This window comes from Leopardus geoffroyi, chromosome A3, assembly GCF_018350155.1.
Source record: "Leopardus geoffroyi isolate Oge1 chromosome A3, O.geoffroyi_Oge1_pat1.0, whole genome shotgun sequence".
Classification (NCBI taxonomy): Eukaryota; Metazoa; Chordata; class Mammalia; order Carnivora; family Felidae; genus Leopardus; species Leopardus geoffroyi.
Window position 1 is genome coordinate 79,994,237 of NC_059336.1, and position 12,928 is coordinate 80,007,164.

The 12,928-nt window shown below is 37.3% G+C and overlaps 1 protein-coding gene and 1 pseudogene across 4 annotated transcripts in view; one reads left to right on the plus strand and one right to left on the minus strand.

Annotated features, from left to right (window-relative positions):
• Nucleotides 1-12,928, plus strand: part of COMMD1 (copper metabolism domain containing 1) — a 190,155-nt gene that overhangs the window by 89,530 nt on the left and 87,697 nt on the right. The window lies entirely within an intron of this gene.
• LOC123579749 lies at nt 418-3,165 on the minus strand (annotated as a pseudogene).

Consider the following 12,928-nt stretch of genomic DNA (forward strand, 5'->3'; position numbering starts at 1 on the left):
GTGACTTCTGTTTTTTAAATTTATTTATTTTTCTTAGTAATCTCTACACCCAGTGTGGGGCTCAAACTCACAACCCTGAGATCGAGTGTCTCATGCTCTTCCCACTGTGCCAGCCAGGCAGGCCTCTTTTGTGACTTCTTGTTTTCAAGACCAATAAGACATTTTGTGAGGAAACACTTAGCCACAACCTCAGTTCTCAACCATTTAGTAATAAATGTTTAATAAAAATTGTTCTTTCATATACATTTTGAAGTGTCCTATCTGTAGAGACCTGAAATATAATGTTCTGTTTCTTTATTGCCCTTTTTTTTTTTAATGGCTAATGTTATTGCCTTTTCTAGATTAGGTTTTAGTGTACCAAACATCCTCTAGTTTTGTGGGTTTTCAGCAGACCTAGGGAAGAAGATAGACTGCCTTTAGACTGATCTGATTGTTTTTCTGACCAACTCATTATATGTTCAGTCCCGTCATTTATATGCAAGTAGGATATGAGGAATATACAATGATATACTCACTCCGATTTACAGAATGAAAATAGTTTAGACTCTGGATTAAAAAGCCAACATTTGGCTGAAGGATAGGTAAACATCCAATCTCAAAGGAAAGTATTGACTTATATTTAATTTCCACAATTCCTTCTAAAACTAAATGCACTGATGATCTTGTGTAATTCTGGCTAATAAGGAGTGAGAACCTGCTAAAACCTATGATTATTATTCAGGGTTTTTTTTGGAGAATTCACATTTTTTGAATAATTGTTGTGATACAACATGGAATTTCTGAATTACAAATAAATAAATTTCACTTTTCGAACATTCGATGTGTTACTTTTTAGTACCAATGGGTTTGGTAACAGCCTCAAGTTGACCTGACAATGGCTGACAACTGGCGGACGACCTTCCACCACTGGCCTTTCGATCTGCTTAATAATAAGACCTTTGCTTCTTCTGTCATTCTTCCAGGGGATGGCCTACTGCTCTCCTTTGTGTACAGTCTGGGCAAACCGACTGGTGATAGCAAGAGTAGTGTCAATGAAGCAGTCCACACAGTAGAGAGACAGTTTTCAGTGCAAGTGTCTAGGTGATTCCCTGGCTTCTGCACACTTTTATCCCAGCATAGCTCCATGAAGGGATGCACCTGTGCAGGGAACCGTGTGCGCCTTCTGTTCGGCTGCCACCAGCTGCTACAACTCTGCTTTGTCTGCCTAACCCAGCTTCCATGGTCCTCCTCAAGCTTGGGCCAGTAATAACCAATTTCTGCTGAGCTCTTTATGCACCACTGTAGCTTCACAAGCTTGAGCAATGCCACCAGAACTCCCTGCTTTGTGTCAGAGGAGAAGAAGCCAAGTTTAAAACTCGCACACATTCCCTCTCTGACAGTCTCTTTTCTCTCTTGCATAGACGCATATGTACATACATACATTTTATGTGTGTGTATGTAAATGTATGGAAGAAATTAAGAAATATAAAGATAGGATATACAGAATGAATAAATTGCCACTGTATTTTATCAGTGCTCAGTCACCATTTGAAGATCGTGTTGCTTTACTCTAAATAGCTACCAAGGGGAGCTTAGATATCTCATTTGGGTATATAAGCTGTAATGGTTGGCCTATTTCTGATCATTCTTGTAAGCTTGATTTTCACTTTCAGCAATGTAATAAAGGAAAGCTTCCAGAGAAATTAGTGAAGCTAACTTAATAAACAAACCGTAGGGACTGATGAAAGAAACTTAACAGTTTGGGGGAACTGAATCGGTTTAGAATGCATTTTTCAAAATAAATTATTTGTTTTATATTTTATATCCAGTTTAGAACCTGGAGTTTATTTAAACTTTAGTTCTGAATGGACCAACTCTTTTTTGTAGCTCTAAGATGTGTTTCTTAATAGTTTGTGTTCTAGGGGTCCCTGGATGGCTAGTCAGTTAAGCGTCCAACTTCAGCTCAGGTCATGATCTCACCACTTGTGGGTTCAAGCCCCGTGTCAGGTTCTGTGCTAATAGCTCAGAGCCTGCTTTGGATTCTGTGTCTCTCTCTGCCCCTCCCCTGCTCATGTTCTGTCTCTCTCTTTTTCTTTCTTTCTCTCTCAAAAATAAACATAAAAAAAAGTTTGTGTTCTAAAGTTGATATCCTAAATTTATAGTTCCAATATATAATTTACAGAAGACAATGTCTAAAGTCTATAACCACACAGAAAAGAAAAAGAGTAAGAAATTTTGTCTCCCTTGAAAGCTGTTGTGAAACACACTGCTCATGTTTGTTGAAAAACAAACGTGGAGGTCCAAAACTTAGTATTTAAATTCTGACTGGGGCGCCTGGGTGGCTCAGTCAGTTGAGCGTCCAACTTTGGTTCAGGTCATGATCTCATAGCTCGTGAGTTCGAGCCTCGCGTTGGGCTCTGTGCTGACAGCTGAGAGCCTGGAGCCTGCTTCGGATTCTGTTTCTCCCTCTGTCTCTGCCCCTAACCCACTTGCATTCTGTCTCTGTCTCTCTCAAAAAATAAATAAACATTAAAATTTTTTTTTAAAATTCTGACTACCTCTGAATTAGCTATTTACAAAAAATACCTTGTACAGAAGGAAATGTTTACCAAAAAAAGAAAAAGATGCTAAAAAATACTTTTAACATTACTAATTAGAATGGATAGTTACATAACAGTGAATATGCAATAGTTAGTGGGGAAAAATTTAAGTTTAAAGTTGTTATCTAGTTATGAAAGATTAAAATCAGAATTATTCAGTAGTGGATAATTTACCAGTTGAAAAGTAGACATTTTGAGTATGTTTTATATATTGCACTTCTTATTGTGTAATAAGAAGTGGTATTTCATATTTTTGATGTGTTAAATATTAGTTTGCTCCACTCAATCTAGTACTTGGTTTTTCTTAGTTAAGTCTTTGTTTAAAAATTTATATAATGCTTTGCATTTATTTTGATCTTAAGTAACAGCCTTTTGAGATTTCAGTTACTTGACCCAGGAGCAACATTTCACATACTTGAATTCTCTTTTCTTTAAAACACTTGTTCTTCCAGGATACTACATTTGCCTGATTTTCCTCCTCGCTTCTTAGTCTGCTCTTTTCTTCCCCCTTTTTAGGTATCTTTTGCTGGTTCTGTCTCATTTCCCCAACATCTAAAAGTTGGAGTGTCCCTGGCCTCAAGACCATGGTCCTCTTTTCTATCTACAACACACTTTCTAGGTGATCTTAACCATTTTCGTGGATTTAAATATCATCTGCTGCTAACAATTTCTAAATTATATGTTCAAGCTGGATTCCTTGCCTAAATTCCAGGTATATTTTTGTGACATACTTGAGAATTCTACCTAAATGTGAAAAGGGTATCAAAAAATTGAGGGGCACCTGTGTGGCTCAGTCAGTTAAGCATCCAACTTGGGTTCACGTCATGATCTCGCGGTTCGTGAGATCGAGTCCCATGTCGGGCTCTGTGCTGACAGCTCAGAGCTTAGAGCCTGTGTCAGAATCTGTGACTCCCTCTCTCTCTGCCCTTCCCCTGCTCATGCTGTGTCTCTCTCTGTCTCTCAAAAAATAAATAAACATTAAAAATATTTTTTTTAATTGAATATGCCGAAAACTAAGTTCCTTATATGCCTCCCAAACCTATTCCTCCTTCATTTTCTGCATCTCAGTTAGTAGCACCTCCAATCTTCCAGTTTATATCCTCTCTTTTTCTCACATCCACATCTAGTCTGTCATCAAATCCTGCTGGATTTAATTTTAAAATATAACTAAAATGTTACTACTTCTCATTACCCCCCACTCCTCTGTTCAGATCACCAACACTTCTAGATTATAACAACATCCTCCCAACTGGTCTGTTTGCATCTCCTCTTTAACTTATTCTCAACACACTGTAGTATGTCAACAGAGTATCTCTCTTAAAGTGTAAGACAAATCATGTATTCATGGCTCTCACCTCACTCTAGTGGCTTCCTATCTCAATCAGATTAATAGTTGTCTCCCTTATTCCTTTTCTGTAACTAGATCCTATGGTCTCCTTGCTGATTCCTGGAATATAACAGGCATGCTCCTTCTTTAGGGCCTGTACATTTGTTGTTCCCCTTCTCTGGGTTGATCTTCCCTCAAATATCTGAAATATCTGCAATATCGACCTTTCCGCTTTCCTGACATCTTTTTTTTTTTTTTTTAATTTTAAATTCATCTTCTCAATATGGCTTTCACTGACCACCTCTCTAAAAGTTCAGTCCTCCAGGGGTGCCTGGGTGGCTCAGTCAGTTAAACATCTGACTCTCCATTTCGCTTCAGGTCATGATCTCAAGATTCATGAGATCATGCCCTGTGTTGGGCTCTGTGCTGTCAGTGTGGAGCCTGCTTAAGATTCTCTCTCACCCTCTCTCTGTCCCTTCTCAGTTCTCGTGCACACACACTCTCTCTCAAAATAAACATTTTAAAAAAATGTTTCTCTTAAAAAAAAAGTTTAGTTCTCCACTTCCTGCTTTATTTTTAAAAACTTCATTGAGCTATAATAGCCATACAATGAACTGTATCCATTTGAAGTATCTGATTTGATTAATTTTAGCTGGTGTATACACTTACCAAATTACCACTGTAGTCAAGAGACAGAATGGGTCCCCACTGGGACACAGCACAGGTGGTCATAAGAGGGAAGTATATAGCAATCCAGGCCTTCTTAGAGAAGGAAGGAAGGTCTCAGATACACAACCTAACCTTACACCTTAAAGAGCTGGAAAAAGAACAGCAAATAAAACCCAAAACCAGCAGAAGATAGGAAATAATAAAGATTAGAGAAGAAATCAATACCATCGAAACCAAAAAAACAGTAGAACAGATCAGTGAAAACAGAAGCTGGTTCTTTGAAACGATTAACAAAATTGATAAACCACTAGCCAGTTCGATCAAAAAGAAAAAGGACCCAAATAAATAAAATGAAGAATGAAAGAGGAGAGATCACAACCAACACAGCAGAAATAAAAGCAATAGTAAGAGAATATTATGAGCAATTATACACCAATAAAATGGGAAATCTGGAAAAATGGACAAATTCCTAGAAACACATAAACTACCAAAACTGAAACAGGAAGAAATAGAAAATTTGAACAGACCCATAACCAGTAAAGAAATCGAATTAATAATCAGTCTCCCAAAAAACAAGAGTCCAGTGCCAGATGGTTTTCCAGGGGAATTCTACCAAACATTTAAGGAAGAGTTAATACCTCTTCTCTTGAACCTGTTCCGAAAAATAGAAATGGAAGGAAAACTTCCAAACTCTTTCTATGAAGCCAGCATTACCTTGGTTCCAAAACCAAAGACCCCACTAAACAGGAGAACTATAGACCAATTTCCCTGATGAACATGGATGCAAAAAATCCTCTACAAGATATTAGCCCACTGGATCCAAAAATACATTAAAAAAAATATTCACCAAGACCAAATGGGATTTATACCTTGGATGCAGGGCTGGTTCAATATTCGCCAAACAATCAATGTGATTCATCACATCAATAAAAGAAAGGACAAGAACCACATGATCCTCTCAATAGATGCAGAGAAAGCATTTGACAAAATACAACATCCTTTCTTGATAAAAACCCTCAAGAAAGTAGGGATAGAAGGATCATACCTCGAGATCATAAAAGCCATATATGAAAGACCCAACGTTAATATCATTCTCAATGGGGAAAAACTGAGAGCTTTCCCCCTAAGGTCAGGAATGAGACACTCTTGCCACTGTCTCAAGTGGCACTTGAGATGTCCACTCTTGCCACTGTTACTCAACATAGTATTGGAAGTCTTAGCCTCAGCAGTCAGACAACACAAAGAAATAAAAGGCATCCAAATCAGCCAGGAGGAGGTCAAACTTTTACTCTTTGCAGATGACATGATATTCTATATGGAAAACCCAAAAGATTCCACCAAAAAACTGCTAGAACTGATCCATGAATTCAGCAAAGTGGCAGGATATAAAATCAATGCACAGAAATCGGTTGCATTCCTATACATCAACAATGAAGCAACAGAAAGAGAAATCAAGGAATTGATCCCATTTACAATTGCACCAAAACCCATAAAATACCTAGGAATAAATCTAAAGAGGTGAAAAATTTATACACTGAAAACAATAGAAAGCTTATGAAATAAATTGAAGAAGACACAAAAAAATGGAAAAATATTCCATGCTCCTGGATAGGAAGAATAAATATTGTTAAAATGTCAATACTACCCAAAACAATCTACATGTTCAGTGCAATACCTATCAAAATAACACCAGCATTCTTTACAGAGCTAGAATAAACAATCCTACAATTTGTATGGAACCAGAAAAGACCCCAAATAGCCAAAGCAATCTTGAAAAAGAAAACCAAAGCAGGACGCATCACAATCCCGGACTTCAAGCTGTATTACAAAGATGTAATCATCAAGACAGTATGGTACTGGCACAAAACCAGACATTCAGATCAATGGAACAGAATAGAGAACCCAGAAATGGGTCCACAAACATATGGGCAACTAATCTTTGATGAAGCAAGAAAGAATATCCAATGGAATAAAGACAGTCTCTTCAGCAAGTGGTGCTGGGAAAACTGGACAGTGACATGAAGAAAAATGAATCGGACCACTTTCTTACACCATACACAAAAATAAACTCAAAATGGCCGAAAGACCTAAATGTAAGATAGGAAGCCATCAAAGTCCTCGAGGAAAAAGCAGGTGAAAACCTCTTTGACCTCGACCGCAGCAACTTCTTACTCAACACGTCTCCAGAGGCAAGGGAAACAAAGGCAAACATGAACTATTGGGACCTCATCAAAATAAAAAGCTTCTGCACAGCGAAGGAAACAATCAGCAAAACTAAAAGGCAACCGACAGAATAGGAGAAGATATTTCCAAACGACATATCAAATAAAGGGTTAGTATCTCAAATCTATAAAGAACTTATCAAACTCAACACCCAAAAAACAAATAATCCAGTGAAGAAATGGGCAAAAGACATGAACAGACACTTCTCCAAAGAAGACATCCAGATGGCCAACAGACACATGAAAAAATGCTCCACATCACTCATCATCAGGGAAATACTAATCAAAACCACAGTGAGATACCATCTCACACCTGTCATAATGGCTAACAGTAACAACTCAGGCAACAACAGATGAACACAAGGGAAGGCAAGCAAAAATAATATAAAAACAGGGAGAGATACAAAACACAAGAGACTCTTAAATATGGAGAACAAAGAGAGGGTTACTGGAGAAGTTGTGGGAGGGAGAATGGGCTAAATGGGTAAGGGACATTAAGGAATCTACCCCTGAAATCATTGTTGCGCTATATGCTAACTAACTTGGATGCAAATTAAAATAAACAAATATAGTAAAAAAAAATCGTAAGGAAAATATATTTATAGTACTGTACAGTATATTAAAAAAAAACCTGTGTATAAGTGGGGGAAAAAAAGAGACACGATGTGTCTATCGGCCCCCAAAAGTTTCATTGTACCCCTTTATGGTCTTTCCCTCTCTCCATCTAATTCCTGGGCAACCACTGATCTACCTTTTGTTATCATAGATTAGTTTTTTCTTCTTTATTTTTTCTTCCTACCACTTATTAGTAACTAATGTAGTATATATTTTTATTTTACTTACTAATGTTGCCTGTACTCCTCATTAGTATATAAGGGGGCAAGGATTTTTGCTGTGTTCTTCACTGATGTGTCCTAATGTTCTAGGATGCTGCCTGGCACGTGATGTTCAGTAAATATTTGTTGAATGAATAAATGTATCACATAATCCACTATTTACTAAGCATCTACCCTGTGTCAGACACTGTGTAGGTGTTGGGGATATATCAGTGAACAACACAGAGAAGTCTTTAATGGAGCTGATAGAAAAAGAAAAATAGTAGCACTTAGTGTAAGAAACTATATCAGAGACTCAAGAACCTTACCTAAGCTCAGAAGAGGGAATGGCCCTCTTTACCCAGAAAGTTAAGGAAGGCAGTTCTGAGGAGGTAACATTTGCATTTGATTTCTTGGACAACTTCAAATCTCCTATTCAGAGCTGAGAGTCATGAACTAAGAAAAGTTGGTACAGGCAGAATGCATTCTTCAGAGTTTATGAATATAGCCCTTGCATTTAACAGATAGGTGTGACCTTTGGTAGGATTTAATACAGGTTTCTGATACTGGTCGTTTCTGGGTTTTTGTTTGTTTGTTTGTTTATTTGTTTATCACTTTCTACATGTTGGTTTTTCAGTTTCTCAACCCATAGGCAGAAAGAAGTAGCAAGAAATAAATTGGCAGAAAAATTATTGCAAGCAAAAGCAAGACTCATTTAGTGTTGTGGTCTCAATGTCACTGAATATCAGACTCACCCAGGGAGCTTTAAAAAATTAGGGATGTCCATGGGACACCTGGGTAGCTCAGTCTGTTGAGCGTCTGACTTCGGCTCAGGTCGTGATCTCACAGGTTCGTGAGTTTGAGCCTAGCATCGCGCTCTGTGCTGATAGTGCAGAGCCTGCTTGGAATTCTGTGTCTCCCTTTCTTTCTGCCTCTTCCCCTCTCATGCTCTCTCAAAAAAAAAAACAAAAAAAAAAAGTGGTGCCCAGATCCCACTTCAAAGTAAGGGGCTACTGTTTTAGCTTGAATGAGGAAAGGGTTTTCTAAGGAGGCAGGCTGATCTAGGAGCACAAAATAGAGAGGGAACAGCTAAGGTGCAAGCAGTTGGCTTTGGTAAGAAATTTCAACTTTTACCCTAATTAGGATACCATTGGAAGGTTTCAAACAAAGGAATGATGCAACATGATTTATGTTCTTATAGGATCACTTTGATTCATGTGTGAAGGATGGATTATAGTACATTCCAGAGTGAAGCCGTGATACCAAGATCCCCCTGCCAAAAATATATATATATCTCACTAAGATTGGAATTGGTTTTTTTGCACGTTAAAAGCAATTCTTTTTTTTTTTTGCTTCCAATCTCTGTGTGATAGTATTTAGGTAAAATGATATCTCAAAGTAAAAATAAATACAAAACAAAAAACTCCATCCTTCTTTCTGTCAGCAAGGCTAAGTATCCAGAATGAACAGAGCCAAAATTCATACTGCATTTCTAAATGGAGTTATATAGTCTTCTGACAAATTCTGTTCCACAATTTTGACACTTCTTTTCCTTTTTAAATTTTATTGTAACATGTTTCAAAATTTATCAAGCCCAGGGATAACTAATAAAAATTAGTATTGTGCCAAAGGGGAAAAAAATGAAGCCAGGAGAACACTTGGAGCTATTGTAGTGGTCTAGGTCAGATGATATTAGCAGGGAAGATGGAGATAATTTTAGCAGTCAAGGTGGAAAGAAGTGAGCAGACAGAAGAAATGTTTTGAATGCAGATGAATTGCTTTGAGATGAGTTGGAAGGCATATAGAAAAGGAAAGAAAGTGAGGATTAGAGATAACTCTTTGGGTTTTTTGCATAAGTATTTTAGTTTAAATTGATGATCCTAGTTTAATAGTTTTATTGCTAAGTTGACCATCCAATACGCAACTTGAGTTTTCTAATAGCTATAATTAGCTCTTCCACTTGGGAAAAAATAAAAGAAATTATTTAACGTTTGGCTGCTGAGAAAATGCTGCTTGTGCTGAAGTAATTTTATTTTTAAACTCCAAATTTATAAAGAGATGCATTTGGGTTTCCCGAACTTAAACTTTTCCTAACAGACTTTGAAAGAAACTATTGTTTCTTAAGATGTGTCCTTTTCTGTACGTATATTATATTTCATTAAAACGATTTAAAGAGGGAGAGAGAGGTTTGAGTGTTTGTCTTTGTAAACTTGTTGACCCTGTGAGAATGGGGCTTTGCCACTGCTCAAGTTTTCAGCTTCTGACTAGTCGCCTGCCAACAGCTGGCCCCTGGTGTTGGACTTCTTTCAGATTGTTGCTGTTCAGACTCTGTGGTTCTATTCTTGGGGACAGATGGGGTGCTTGAAAGGAAGCCAGGACACCAAGCCTTAATAGGACTTGGAAATAATTTTAGATGTAAGTTCTTTGTGCTAAGATCAGGGTGACAGTGTATCATGCTCAGCAATGTGGAAACTGCTTGTGTTTTTCTAGTATTTGTATACTGGCTGCTTGGCTGTGGGCTTCATTCCATGTATGCCCCTGCTCTACTGCCAAGATGAATGCAGAAGGCCTCTGGCCCAAACTCATTCTTAGCTCTCGTTTTTTTTACTGTGTAAAATATACATAACATAAAATTGATCACTTAACCATTTTTAAGTGTAGAGTTCAGTGGTACTAAGCACTTTCACAATGTTGTGTAACTATCCCCATTCTCTTTCCAGAACTTTTTCATCATCCTCAAACAGGAATTCTACATCCATTAAACAGTAACTCCCCATTCCTACCTCTCTCTGGCCTTTAGTAACCTCTTTTAACTCTCTGTGTGTATAAATTTCCCTGTTCTATGTACATCATATAAGTGGAATCATAGAATATTTGCCCTTTGGCTTATTTTGCTTAGAATATTTTAAGATTCATCTCTGTTGTAACATGTATCAGAATTTCATTCCTTTTTAAGGCTATTCCATTGTATGTATATACCAGATTTTATTTATTTGTAGTGATGGACATTTGAATTCTTGCCACCTTTTGATTATTGTAAATAATGTTGATATGGACATGGATGTACAAATATCTATTTGAATCCCTGCTCTTAATTCTTTTTGGGTGTATACCTAGTAGTGGGATTGCTGGGTCATATGGTAATTCTATGTTGACGTTCTTGAGGAACTACCAAACTGCTTTTCTACAGTGGCTGCAGAATTTTACATTCTTTCCAGCAATGCATGCGTATTCCAGATTTTGCAGATCCTTGTCAATCCTTCCTTCCTTCCTTCTTTTAATAAATTCCATCCAGATGGGTGTGAAGTGGTATTGTGGTTTTGATTCCCTAATGATTAGTGATGTTAAACATCTTTCCCTATGCTTATCTGCCATTTGTAAATTTTCTTTGGAGAAGTATCTATTCAAGTCTTTTGCCCATTTTTTAACCTTTTGTTGTTGTTGTTGCTTTTGGTGTTATTATTGAGTTATAGGAGTTCCTTATATATATTCTGAGTATCAGTCCCTTACAGATATATGATTTGCAGATATTCTCTCACATTCAGTTGGTTTCCTTTTCACTTTTTAGATAATATCCTTTGATGAACAAAATTTTTAAAATGTTTATTTATTTTTGAGAGAGAGGGAGAGGGAGAGCATGAGTGGGGGAAGGGCAGAGAGAGAGGGAGAGAGAGAATCCCAAGTGGGCTCTGCATCGACAGCACAGAGCCTGATGCAGGGCTCGATCCCACCAACCCATGAGATCATGACCTGAGCCAAAATCAAGAATTGGACACTCAACTGACTGAGTTATCCAGATGTCCCTGATGCACAAAAATTTTTAATTTTAATGTACTCCAGTTTATTTGTTCTTTTGTTTCCCATGCTTTTGGTGTCCTATCTAAGAAATCATTGCCAAATCCAGTGTCATGAAACTTTTCCCCTATGTGTTTAGCTCTTAACATTTAAGTTTTTGACCCATTTTGAGTTAATTTTTCTGTATGGTATAAGACCATTCTTAGCACTTTTGTGTGGATTTTTAAAAATGATTTCTCAATTGGGAATAGAGAAAGTGGGACTCTTGAACTTGGAAGCTAAGTTTCAGGTTTCTCATTTTTCTGAACTTTCTTGATAGCTCTGTGTGTAATTAATTAAAGAGAGCTTAGCAGTATCGCTCAAGATGCAGGTAGCAATAAATGATGAGTGGTAGTCACTAGGAACCAGCTCCGATTAACTGCCAAATAAGTTCATCTTTCTTTTTATTGCCAGGGTTATTAACATAAGTAGATTAGAGGAAGTCAATAACAAAGGAAGTATAGCTGAATTTTAATAAGTCATTTAATAGTCTTGTGGATATGTAGAGAAGCATGAACCGAATTATGATGATAAAGCTAGTGAGTACATAGCTAAATGACTGGTCACATCAAATAGTATTGATCACAAAATGAATTTGGTTGGTCATCCTGTGATACTTCCCCTTCATACACTCTCTTAGTCTAAAGAAAACAGCCTTGTCTTCCAAGAAAATAATTTAAGGCTTCTATGCCCAATCACCTATATATATTGTATAGTCCAACCAAGCAGAACTCTGTTTTCCATATATGTGTATGTTGTTGCTCTTTGGAATGTTCTTTATCCACTCCCCATTTTCATGTGGTAAAATTTTTTCTCTTCTTCACAGTCCATACTACTAAACCTCTGTCATGAATTCCTCTCCAGTTATGTCAATTGGCTCTGATAATCTGAATTCTCAGGATATTTTGAACTTTTCTTTAGTATTTGATACAACAAAGATTTAAAAGAAAAAACACGGGGCACCTGGGTGGCTCCATCCGTTAAGCATCTGACCGGTTCAGGTCATGCTTTCACAGTTTGTGAGTTCGAGCCCTGTGTCAGGTTCTGTGCTGACAGCACAAAGCCTGGAGCCTGCTTTGGATTCTGTATCTCCCTCTCTCTCTCTGTCCCTTTCCCGCTTGTGCTCTGTCTCTCTCTCCTTCAAAGATAAACATTAAAAAAATTTTTTAAAGAAAAAACAAAGCATGTATATTGTTGTCTAAATTAAGCAAAAAAAAAAAAAAAAAAATGAGTTATGTGGGTTATGTACTTAGGAAGCCCAAAAATGGTTCCTGGCTTTAGATATGTCTTGGCTTTGTTCATCTTATTCTGTAAACAAGCTTACTTATCAGGCCCATACTCATCTTTTCAGCTTAGCAATACCAGTGGGGAAAGAGATGCTTCTCTCTTCCCAATATATATGTGTTGATTAAAGACTGATGCTTATTTTTCCTGCTTAGGTCACATGGCTACCCATGGAGAAGTCACTCTTTATAGGAATTA